The sequence below is a fragment of the Myotis davidii genome, unplaced genomic scaffold, assembly GCF_000327345.1.
Source record: "Myotis davidii unplaced genomic scaffold, ASM32734v1 scaffold865, whole genome shotgun sequence".
Lineage (NCBI taxonomy): Eukaryota > Metazoa > Chordata > Mammalia > Chiroptera > Vespertilionidae > Myotis > Myotis davidii.
The window spans coordinates 870,141-883,170 of record NW_006296406.1 but is presented as its reverse complement, the minus strand read 5'-3'; the positions used below and the strand labels follow the sequence as shown (position 1 = coordinate 883,170).

General features: G+C 40.4%; 1 protein-coding gene across 1 annotated transcript in view; it reads left to right on the top strand.

Moving 5' to 3' along the window:
- The window catches only part of SLC13A1 (solute carrier family 13 (sodium/sulfate symporter), member 1), a 79,088-nt gene that overhangs the window by 32,245 nt on the left and 33,813 nt on the right, over positions 1-13,030 (top strand). The gene's annotated exons all lie outside the window — the stretch shown is intronic.

Genomic DNA, 13,030 nt, shown 5'->3' with positions numbered 1-13,030 from the left:
GTAATGTATTCTTCTCGTTGTTTCTATCAGGTGGTAGGCAATTTTCATTTGTTCTGATATTTGAGCTGAACTTTGATCAACAAGTCCTGACCATGTCCTCCGGGTTTACCGGGTTTACATCCCCCCGCGCCCCCCCCCCGGCCCATGCCTTGTAATTAATAACTAAACTATGGGGAGAATTTTTGAAGCCAGGTGAACATTCTGTTTCTTAGAATAATTGATGATTCTTATCTGAATCAAATTACTATAATGATTTCCAAATAATGATATTTTAACTCTCTTTTTCCTTCTGCATTTATTAATTAACATTTTACTAGAAAGGTCTTTCCCTCTCTCTTATTATTTACCTCTGTCAATATGGATCCATGGATTTTCATTTTATTCAATGGGTTATAATCCATTACTATCATTATTTATTTTTTTGTTCAGATTGTCCCAGATTTGGTCAGCAGGAGCCTGTTCAAACTGGCTACTGTGCTGTCATTCGACTTGTGCACAAGATGGCCCACGGTTATTCTTACAGCCATTTTTCTAAGGACCCCTGGCTCTTTTCTGTGGGCTGTGATATTAGAACCGAAGATCTGGAAGCTGGGTGTGCTCTTGCTACTGAGGTGCCATAACTCATGTCCTTGTAGTGGACAGACTGGGGGAAATATCCATTTCATATCATTCTTGCCTTTCACAGATTTATATTTGTAACTCCTTTCTCTCACTCTGAGAAGGCTGGATCCCAACAAAATTAATATATTTACTGCTTTGATCAATTCTACAATACGCACAATCTTGCTTTAGAATGACTACACCCACACCACTATTAACAATAAGCTAACTAACCTACTAAGCTGTAGTTGGGGCAGATGTAAGCCGAGGAGAGTCCCTGACATAAGTTGCTCCTGCTGGAAGCTAGAACTAGAGCAAGCCACAGGGAGACCCAGGACAAGCCAGACCTTGGAGGTGGTGGTAGCTGGGTGGTATGAAGCTGCGGAGTCCTGGGGCAGCCTTCTCAGGGTCCTGGAACATGGAGCTGGAGCAGGCTGCCGGGAGACCCGGGGATAAGCAGCATGTATTTGGGGCCCTGAGGACACTGGGGTGGCATGGGCCTGCAGGCAGAGCACCTGGATCAAGCTCCTGCCCTTGCGATCGAGGGGGAATGGAAGGGTCACAAATGGCAGCCTGGTGCTTCCAAAGCAGAGAGCGTTCCAGCAGCTCCCCTCCCACTTGCAGATGCTCTAGGATTTGTAAATGGATCTCCTTCCTGTCCAGCCTACGTGTCCTTTAAACCACTGTATTGTTTTTCCCTGCTGTGCCCCGGGGCAGGCAAGTCTGTGTGGGACCTCCCAGGACCCCTCTGGACTGCAGGGCAGTGTGTTGGCTGGGGTGTCCAGTGTGGTGTCGCTGGCTCTCCTACATGTGCCTGTGTAGTCTCTCTCTTGTTGGTTGTGCAGAAGCTGTTGAGTCAGCTCTCAGTTTTTCGTCAGGGGGAATCGCTCTGGCTGTAGGTGTAAATGTGACATGTTCCTGGAGAAGGAGGTGAGTTCAGCCTCTTCCCACACTGCCTTCTTGGACCAGAAGCGCCCAGTGCAATGGCTTGATAAGCCCTTCATAGATAGACCAACATCAACAACCTGGTAGAAAACATTTTGTGCTCTGAGCATTAGCATCGTTATTTTCTCCTTTCACTAGGTCCTTGGTGATGGCATTTAGCTATGCAGTTTAAAGAAATTTAATCCCAGTCTCAGAACGGTGTTTCATTTTTTTAAATTAAAATATTACTCGCCTGATAGCCTGGTTTTCATTAGGAGCATCTACATTTCTTCCAGCTTATGAACTTAGAGCCATTCCTATTCATGTAATGACAATCCAGTTATCTTTAGTGTCCCCATTGCCACTGAAAAAGTCAATGCAGGATTCATGAGTTGCTATTGTCAAATACAGATGGGAAAGTTGTTGTCATTCCAGTTATCAAAGGAAGGAAGGAAGGAAGGAGTCTCTTATAAACTATCCTATACAATTTATTTCTCCAGAATGAATCAATATGAGAATACTACACCAGGTTGTATTGGGAACTATATATCTCAAGACCATGGAGAAATAATTCTGCATAGAAATAGTCGTAAGGTAGCCATGGCCTTAGGAGTAGGAGAATGGGCATATGTTCCTTCCTCAGGCGATAATGTATTAGCATCATCTCAAATGGGAAAAGAAAACCTCTCATTATTTCCAGAAATCTTCAAGGAAAGAGAGATTTCTATGTCAAGAGAAATCAAATACAAAAATACAGTTTAAGTCATTAGTTATGGTGTACAATAAGGGTTTTAAAGATGAGAATGGAACATATATATATTTATGAAAACGTGATCATCTTTAGGGATATAATACTTCTAAAACATAGAAAATTAATAGTGTGTCAGGTAAATTATGGAAGAATACATTTCTAATGGGCTTTTAAAACTCTTATAAACATTGGAAAGCCTAAATAGAAAGAATATACTCACACTCTTACTTTCTGTGGTCCTTTTTAGAATTTCTGGCATGATGCCTAAACCTTGGGTTAACTCCCCTTCAAGTTGCTTTGATAGCCTACCCTGGGCATTAAAGGGAAGTCTGTTAATGGCATTAAAGGGAAGTCTGTTAATGGGCATTAAAGTAAAGTCTATTAATGAAAAGACCTGCTCCTTACTATAAGCAGCTCAGAGTCTAGTGAGGAACATTGACTTTTACAAACAGAAAATATGACTTCAATACCACAGCAAAGGCATGCACAGAGGCCAAGTCTTCCAGAAGCCAGTGCAACTACCTCCATCGGGACTGATAGCAGGGGGGAGTATGAGGTTAAGAAAGCTGAATCTAGAGGGAAGGTGGCATGTGCAGCCAGAGGAGTGCAGACTCCGTGTGTGCATGGACCGCATCTATTTTGTTCACCATCCAATCCGCTGCACAGGCCTTGGCCTGCCACAGAGAAGGTATTCGGTAGGTGTTTATCTTTGCTGGTCAATGAATGAGTGAAAATGGAAGAGTATTCTACTCAGAGAACACAATGAAATCAAAGACCCAAATATGTAGAGAATACGGCTTTTTTGCTTTCAGGAAACATCTCCAGTGCAGGTGCTAGGGATGTGTGTTCCTGTGATAAGTGAAATGACTGGATAGGTTGGGCCAAGTAAGAAATAGCTGTTTGTAACATGAAAAGAAGGTTAGTTTACCTTAGGAGGAATAGAGAGCTTTGAAGCTGGGGGCAGCCATGTGAGTTCTGCCCTTCGAGAAGCTTTCTGTGGCAAGACTGTGAAGGGGATAGGGTATGGACCTAAGTGGACTTTTTGATGATCAGACTTTGGGGATGAGAGAAAGAGAAGTATAGAAAATGCCTCTGCTACAGTGAACAAGTCCTGTGATGCCACTGATGGAGATGGGGAACACAGGAGAGGAATACATTTTTAATGGAGAAAAGTAAGATAATTTGGGTGCATTTTTGGCAATAAAGATTGCGATCAGAGTTTAGGAGAGGTCTTTGAACAATGAATCTATGGTCTTTCTAGAATCTAATGCATAAAAGTTCAGCTTTATGTAAAAAAAAAATAAGGGCTAACTTTTTGCTCTACAAAATGCTCTTTATAAGAAATATCACAAAAGTATTTTACATAATGCACATTTAAGATATGTTTTGATTTTTAACAATTATAAATCTCTTCTTAGGAATGAACATGTTATATGGTGTGTGCTATGATTATAATAAATTGCACCTGTTCTTGGCCAGGTTTTTACACTAGGTAATTTAACACAGAATGGTAATGTAGAAAAAGCTGTATCTATTTCATCTAGCTATAAACAGAAGGATACTTACATTTATAATATTTTGGTCTGTTCTCTTCTTGAAGTAGATGGGACATTCTATTGAATGAAAATAAATGCCATGTGGTTTAGCTTTGATTTTGAATTACAAGTCAAAAATATTCAAATATTAATACTTCTGAGGGGGAATGGTTTTAAATAAATTTCAGAGAGAAAAAATGAAAGATTTAGTTTTTTGCTTTGTTTTTTGTTGTTTTTTTAATAATTTGCATCACTTTTTGCCTTTCTCCTACTAAAAAAATTAGATTTCTAGTGAAATTTACTACAATTTCATACAATTGAATCCACATTTGCTTAGTAAAAAATTAAGGATTTTTTTCTAAATTTAGTTAAAATCTTTTTGCTAATACGATGAAATCAATCCAAGATGATCAATAAGCTTACTTCATCTTTTAGAATTATATACTTACTTAATTTTTAAAAAATTATACAGTATATTTTTCTCTAAAGTCAATGACATACACACCCCTTTATATAAAACTAGAGGCCTGGTGCACAAAATTCGTTAACGGGTAGGGTCCCTAGGACTGGCTGGCGATCAGGGACTGCCAGGGCCTTCCTTCATTCTGTGCCTCCCACTGGTGGTTGGCACATGTCATAGCAAGTGATCAAACTCCCAGTCTCCCTGTCAAACTCCCGAGGGTACAATTTGCATATTAGCCTTTTATATATATAGATTAGGTGTTTAGTAAGCAGAAAGTTCTCAATAGTAGGAGAAAATTAAGAATTATCACCAAATAAGTTCTAAATTTGGTGATAAAAATAATATTTAAAAATATACATTTAACATTTGCTCAGATATTACCTTTCTTATGAGGCCTACCCTGACCAGCCTGTTTTCATTGTAGCTAATACATCCCTCCCCTTAATCCCCCTAAATCTGCCCTGATTTTTCCAAACATATATTACCTTCTTAAAGGGTGGTCCGGCTGGACCCCACTTGTGCACAAATTCGTGCACTAGGCCTCTAGTCTTTTAATAATGTATATGTGTTTCAGATCACTATGATGTTCCCTTTAAGTATCTTACAATGTTATTTGTCAATTTTACCTGAACAATGTTGAAAAAAAATTGTGGTATATTTAAAGTGTACATCCTGGTGGTGTAATATGTACTCATGATATAGTGGTTCCCCATCTGGTTGACTACACATACATCACCTCATTTATTTACTTACTTATTTGCTTATTTATTTTGGTGAAAATTTTGAGTTCTACTCTCTTGGGACACTTCAATTGTGCTGTGTAGTGTTATCAAGTGTAGCTGCCATGTTTTGCATTGGATCCTCAGTCCATATTCATCTTATAGCTGAAAGTCTGTACCCCTTACTTGGACTTTTTTAATCTGGCAGTTTTCTGTGCCTCTGGGAACACAGGATGAAGCTGAGCTTTTTAAAAACAAATCATAACTCTTCTACTCATTAATCCAATTTATGAGAACTCATTCCATACAACTGAATATCTAGAAGTCTCATTTTCAATAGTGTTATATCAGAAGAAACGACCAAATTTCTGGCATGTAATGGAAATCCAATATGCTCTGCCAAGAGCCTAGACTAGAGTGAAGGGAACTGCCTAGATATAGACCAGCAGGGAAACCTAATCCGTCTGAAATTCTGCCAGGTGTGTTTCTGAAAGAAGAAAGAAGTGGGTGGCCACAGTTGGTGAGGTAAATTTGAATAGTTTATTTAACATTCATTAAGACGAGGAATCATGGCAGCAACCGGTAAACATAAACTCACTCCAGATTTCCATTTTTATCATAGTCAAAGCCTAGCTCTGTTGATGGGTATAATTAGCGGTGTTTCCACAAAACATTTTGTTGTTAAAAAAATTATTGACTGTTGATGATATCTTGTCTTCATATTTCTTCAAGCAAATAGCATAAGTTCACCCATGTTGAAAGCATCTGTGCTTTCCTCTAACTATTCAGTAAACCTCCCAAAATATAATGAAATAAATATAAGAAAAATATAAGAAACAAAATATAATGTATGTTGTTTCTTAAAATCCCCAGCAATGTTTTTATGCATCTTCCAATGCTATTTCCTAATCAAGAAATAAGTTTACTTTGTTCCTAAATTGTATTTTACATATTTTGATTATGAAGTATTCATACATATTTATGAAATATAACAAAAACATAAGGAGTAATAAAATGAATAAAATAGGATATACCATACATACCTCAGCTTAAGAAATAGAATGTGCCCTGGCCAGTGTTCAGTGGTTAGAGCATTGGCCCACACACCAAAGGATCTCAGGTTCAATTCTGGTCAAGGATACCTACCGGGGTTTGATCCCTGGTCCTTGGTCCGGGCATGTGCAGGAGGCAACCAATCAATGTGTCTCTCACACGTGTTTTCTCTCTCTCTTTCTCTCTCACTCTCTCCCTCCCTTCTACTCTCTTTAAAAATCAATGGAAAAAAAATATCCTCAGGTGAGGATTAACAAAAAGAAATAAAAGAAAGCAACAGAATATAACCATTTCTAGAAATCTCCATGGGCCCATCTTTGATTCTTTCTCCTTTCCTCATGCAATTATATTCTCTCCTTATTGGGTTAGCCACAGTCCAGAATTTTGTGTTAAATTTTCTTTTCAGCATTATCACTTGTATTAGTTACTTGTTCACTATGACAACGACCCTAAATAGCAATAGTTTTAATGAGGTAAAAATAGGCTGGTATGTTGTCTTCACAATCAAGATGACCCTGACTCTTTCCACCCCACTCTGCCCTCCTCAAAGTCTGTTAGATCAAGTTTGCTAGTTGTACCTTTCAAATAGTCTGTGACTTAACCAATTTCTTTCTGCTTCACCCAGCAATTGATGAAACTGTTTTTGTTAAAATCTCCCTCTATGATGTGGATATATCTATTTCTTCTGCAACTCAGTCAGTTCAGGTTTCTATATATTTTTAGATTATTTAGATTATGTTATTATGTCCTCACCAATTTAGAATGTTTAAATATTACTGATTAATTAACACTTTTACCATTTTGCAGTGCCCCCCTCAATCTATACTAATATTCTGGGGTTTTAGAGTTTATTTGTCTGACGATGATGCTTTTTAAGGCTTGTACCTGGCATTTTTTATTTTTAATATTTCTGTGTCATTATATTTTAGATGTACCTCTTGTAAAACAAACACTGGCTTTTGCATGTTTATCCAGGTTGAACATTTTTACCTGAAAAGTTTGATTCAGTTGAACTTTTGCAATTTTTATGAAATCTGAATTTCAAATGCCAGATTTCTATGTTTTCCAATATTTTTTCTCTGTTTACTAATTCTTTTCTCATTAATTCCTTTAATAGTGTGTGCATGCGTACGTGCGTGCATGCGTGCGTGTGTGTGTGTGAAATCTATGTATTATTCTTTTACAACAACTCGAGAATTTTCAGCCATTATTTCCTTTGGATCTTGGTTTGCTGGATGAAGCAGAAATTTCAACCTGCATAAACATGCAAAAGCCAGTGTTTGCTTTAAACTTTCTCACTCAGTCTTCCAACTTTCATAACATCTCATTTTTCTTCTCTATGTCTTGCTGGACTACACTATGAATAATACTTTCATATCTGTCTTCCAATTATTTAGTTCTCCCTTCAGCTATATCTATGTTGTAGTTTAACCCATCCACAGAGTTTTTATTTATTTATCTTAATATATCAGCTCTATTGAATTACTAGGGTCCAGTGCACAAAATTCATGCATGGGCAAGGTCCCTGGTGGCTGCCAGTTGCCGGCCGGGGACTTCCTTTGTTCCACGCCACCGCCTGGCCACATCATAGTGAGTGATCAAACTCCTGGTCAGTAGAACTCCTGAGAGGACACTTTGCATATTAGGCTTTTATATATATAGATATTCATATGCCGTATAATTCACCCATTAAAGTATGCCAGTCTGTCATTTTTGGTATATTAACAGTTATGCAACCATCACCACGATTTTATTTTATTAATTGAATTTATTGGAGTGACATTGGCTCATAAAACCGTATAGGTTTCAAGCGCACAACTCAATAAAACACCTGCACACTGCATTGATCTTTTCACACCCATTTTCCCCCATATTGCCTACCTCCAAGTACTCCTTGCCCCCCTTTCCCTCTGGCTATCACCACACTCTTGTCTGTGGCTATGTGTTCCATATATGTTTTTTGTTTAATCCTTCACCTTCATTCATCCAGTCCCCCAATGCCCGTCCTCTCTCACAGCTGTCAGTCTGTTCTGTGTATCCATGCCTCTGATTTTATTTTGTTCATCAGCTTATTTTGTTCATTAGATTCCACATATAAGTGAGATCATGTGGTATTTGTCTTTCTCTGACTGGCTTCTTTCACTGAGCATAATAATCTCCCTGTCCATCCATACTATACAGTTTACAGATGGAATGTCTGTAAAATTTCTGAGGGTCTTTGAGGTCTGCCTCCACCTGTCTGCTACTATGCCTCCCCCTGAGGTTGCCTGGTCTTCCTCCAGAGCCTTCTGAAGAAAGACTGCAGAGTGGACCCAGGCTGGCCACAACCCACAAACCCTGCCACAGGTGTGAGCTTGGTAGGGGAGGGCGACTTGGGTCCATAGGGTGAGACTAGTGGGCCTCCTACTTGAGGGCTGTGTGGTCCAGCACTCAATGAGGGGAATGTGGACCCTACTCCAGAGCGAAGCCACTCAGTCTTTGCCAGAGTCTCCAACTCTAGTTCCCCCAGGAGGGGCATCCTGCAGGTTCAGGTTGGTAGCAGCAAGTCATCCCCTCTGCAGGAGCAAGGTCAGCCAGGTGGAGCCACTGGGGCTTGGAGGATGGGAGTGGGGAGGAGACCAAGAGTTTCCCATTAGGGTGGTGCCAGCTGAGGCCTCAGGAGGGGACCAAGCACTTCATCCTGGTCCAAGACAATAGCCTCTGAAGGAGACAAACTCGGAATATCCCAGTTCTGAGCAACCCTTCCTTCCCCGTCATTGGGACTTGGGGGGGGGGGGGGATCCAAAGAGTCTTCCATTAGGGATGTTGACAACAACCTGTAGGAAGGGGTTGGACACTTCTTCCCCTTCCCAGGATAGGTGGACTGAGCTTGCAGGAAAGATAGGAGTGCCAAACCGCTACCTCCCCCCACCCCTCCCAAACCCAGCCCTGGCCAGTCTGATTCTTGGATAAAAGCCTCCCTGGGAGACAGTACGGCTAAGGTGCCAGCTCTGTGCTGTACTCTAATCCCTTTCATGGCTGAACTCAGCAGGGCAGGTCACTGTGATCCAAGAGATGGAGGTGGGAGGGGAGTGCTGGCTGTGTGCTGGAGGTGGGGAAGAATGGTCCCCTTTCCAAAGCCTCACAGTTCAGTCACTGTCTGAGTCTCCACCAAGAGCTTCTCCAGAAAAAGAGCCCCCCACCCCCCAAATCCCTGCTGAGTGCAGCCAGCAGATCCCTCTGCAGCACCCGAGTATGGCAGATGAGAGTCACCAGTAGTTGAAAACTGGAAAGTGCACTCTCCAGCCTGGTGTTAATAATAGGAGTGCTTGGCCTTGGGAAGACAGCATCTGGGTCTCTAGCAGACTCCCTTCTCTCCCAGGCAGACTGAATCCCCACAGATTTTCACCACCAGGTGCTATCCTCTTTGTGTCTCTGTTGCTTGGTGTTGGGGATCCCTGCATGGGTTTCAGACCTCATGCTTCTGGGGGAGGGAGTTTTGCAGCCCAGATAACCCTCCAGTTCCTCACCTGCCACGTGGGTGTGGGGACCAACCTTTTCCATGTCTCTGCCCTTCTTACCAGTCTCTATGTGCCTCTTCTGCAAACCCTTGGTTATATTATTTCAGTTCGGTTAGCCTTTGGTTGGCTATTCAGGTTGATTGCTCTCTAATTTAGCTGTAATCCATTTGGTGCTGGGAGCAGCTGTGTGTAGCTTCCACCTAGTCTGTAGCCATCTTGAAATCTCCCCTCCACTGAGTTTTTAAATTCAGTTATTGAATTTTAATTCCTATAAATTCTATTTGTCTCTTTTTAAGATCTGTTTAGTAATTTTTATAGTTTCTTTCTCCTTACTCATATTTTCCATCCCTTCTCTAGCTGTTTAATCATAAATAAATGTATTTATGTTCTGTGTCTAACTCTAGTGTTTGAAGTCCTATGGATCTCTCTCTCTGGCCTATATTTGTTTTCTGTTTGTTCTCACTTTGGTTACTTTATTTTCTTGTGTGCTTTGTGCTTTTAAATATAGAAATGATAAATTTCCTTGAAATATCTATGGGAGTTCCCTCCCCAAGTTCTGGGTTGTAGCTGCATGGAAAAGCCTTGAGTTATATTACTGTTTTATTTTAATACATACACCAATGAAGAGTTTTCAGGGTACATTATGTTTTCTCTTAAGTCAACATGGGATTTCCTTGCTTTTTACTTTTACAAAGGATACCAGCTTTATGAGTGTTTTCTTATTCAGCTCCCTGCACAGGATGGGCCATCCCCAGCTACACCTGCAAAAGAATAAACTGAAACCCTCAGGTCAAACAGCTGCCTATACATTCACTTAAGATTTTACTTCCACTTTTTTGAGGTCAAGGCCTATTTCTTACTTTTATATCAGTTCAGTGATAAATTTTTAAATGCACTTTTAAATATTTTAAACAGGGACTCTGATTTGTCATGCAGCTGGATATAAAAATCTGCTATATTATTTATATATTATTTCAGTCATTTTTACCACTAAAAAAAAACAAGATGTTCCCCAATAGTACGCATATTTTTACTTTTTGCTCACTACTAAGAAATTACAAATGAAGCTTCTAAATATTTAACATTAAGAATAATATTATTTTATAAAATAAATTCTGGATTTAATTGACTTTCAACGTCGTTGAAAAAGTAGTTTTTATGAAGATTCCTCACGTCTGGAGTGCTAAATTTTTAATATCTATCTATTCATCATACCATTATTTTGTAACCTAATATTCCCAATTCACAATATGCAACGTAATTCTTTATTAACTACAGGGATATAAAACATATTTCAAGGAGTTTTATTGATAACTTCAACTTTGTTACCAGCTTCTCTGAGTTGTTCAGGTTATCACCGATTACAGCTTCATCTAATCTTTATGAAGAGATTATATCAAGAGTAGAAGAATCTCCTCTTACATTTTCTGCTGTTCACTTACTATTTTCATTCTGAAGTTTCTTTACATAAATCACTTCCTATAGAAATACTTCAAAGCCAGATGCATATTATGGGAAGAGGAGATGATAACATAATCATACTAGAGGCTGGAAGGTAAAAAAAAAAATGGGTGGGAGCCCTGGTCAGTCGTTAGAGTGTCATCAGCTGGTGCACTGAAGCGTCACAAGTTCAATTCCCAGTCAAGGGCACCTACCTGGGTGAGATCCCTGACCCCAGTTGGTGTGAGTGCGGGAAGCAACCGTCCAATGTTTCTCTCTCACATTGATGTTTCTCTCTCTCTCCCCCTCCTTCCTTCTCTTCCATTCTCTAAACAATCAGTGGAAAAAATACCCTCAGGTGAGGATTAACAAAACAAAACAAAAAAGAGAATGGGTGAGAAATAATTTAGTTATCCCACAAAAGTGGAGTCCTGAATCAGCAGTGAGGAATGACAATAAACAATCCAATTTACATAGAAGCAGCCCTCAAAGTTTTTAAATGTTGAAAAGTGGGGCTAAGTAAAAAATTTCTAATGAAACAGTTCAACTCTACATAGACGCACCTGGTCCTCTCCCACCAAAGAGAAGTGTAATCCTAGATATAATGAAGCAGAGGGTAAGGAGGACCAGACACAGTTCAGGGTTGGGGGAAGGTTTCACAATGTAAATAGGGGCATTGAGTGACAGCTAATATGCTAAACTGTGAGACCCCTGACTTCCACCCCACCTGCTCAGGAGGCAGGAGACCAGAACTTTCTTCCTTGGGGAATGCAATCAGCACAAAAGAGAAGATGAAAACATATAGCATTGGGTTTTTCTAAAAAAAAAAAAAAAGTCCAGTCTGATGCTACTGCATTGAAGCCCACAGTCAACATCAAATCCGGAAGCACACCTACAGAGTTTCCAATCAGCCTCTCATTGACTTCAGTAAGGGCAAACAACTAAATTAAAAAGACCTGGATATTTGAAGAAAGCCTCGGGCATAGAAAGAGAGAATCCCAAACAAACAAAAATGAAAGAGAAACTTACAGGAAACAAGACTTCAAGAAGATGAAAACACAAGAAAAGAAACTTCTATTAATCTATTTAAAAAGGTAAAGAAATTGTACTCATCAAATATGATGGACAGTCTATAAAACGGGAAGAAGACCTCCTGGTTGGATGGCTCAGTTGGTTGGAGCGTCATCCTGTACAACAAAAGGCCTTGGTTGGATTCCCTGTCAGGTTGAGGAGATAGAAGAGGGCTCGGCAGTCAGGGTTGGGACCACGGGTGAGGTGGGAGGTGGGGGAGGGGAGTGTAGAGTTGCAGATGCAGGTTGCTGACTGTGTCCTGTTCCAAGAAAAACAAAGTAACCTAGAATTGAACCCAGTTAGGCAGCAGTTGCTAAAGCAACCCCACTAGGCAGAACAGTGATGTCACCTCAGACCTGAAGAGGCAGTTCTCAATCTGGTTCATCTCCCCATGGGAACTCAAGCTTTAAAATGTATGGATGTTGCTAAGGCAGAATTCTTTGAAATGACCAATCAAGAGCTAACAAAGCATCTATCTAACGCTAGACAAAAAAGCACACCCTCTTCTCTCTCTGGTGCACTGGGTTCCTGACTCTCCCTTGCAACCACATAGCTTGTGGCCCCATAGGACTCCACACATGGACTAATGGACTTTAATTAGCTTGGATGCTGAACTATGCCCGGCTGCAACATGGAACAGGAGGTCTGGACATTGGCCTACTTTTGGCTGTCCAGGAACCCCAGCTGCATCTTTTCTAGGACTGGCTTAAGGGGCATGAGACAAAGAAGCTTCACCGGCAACACACATTGGGCCCCCTCCCTTTGCTCCTTGCTGCAGGGAGTCCCTCTATCTCTCAATAAACTTTGCTTCCATTTACCATCTTGGTCCGTGACTAATTGTTTGATTTTGGGAGACAACAAACTCATACCCGATCCCAGCACTTTGCTTTCAAGGGCACATACCCATGTTGCAGATTTAATCCCAGGTCGGGGGCAAACAGGAAAGAACAGATTGATGTTTCTCTCTCACATCA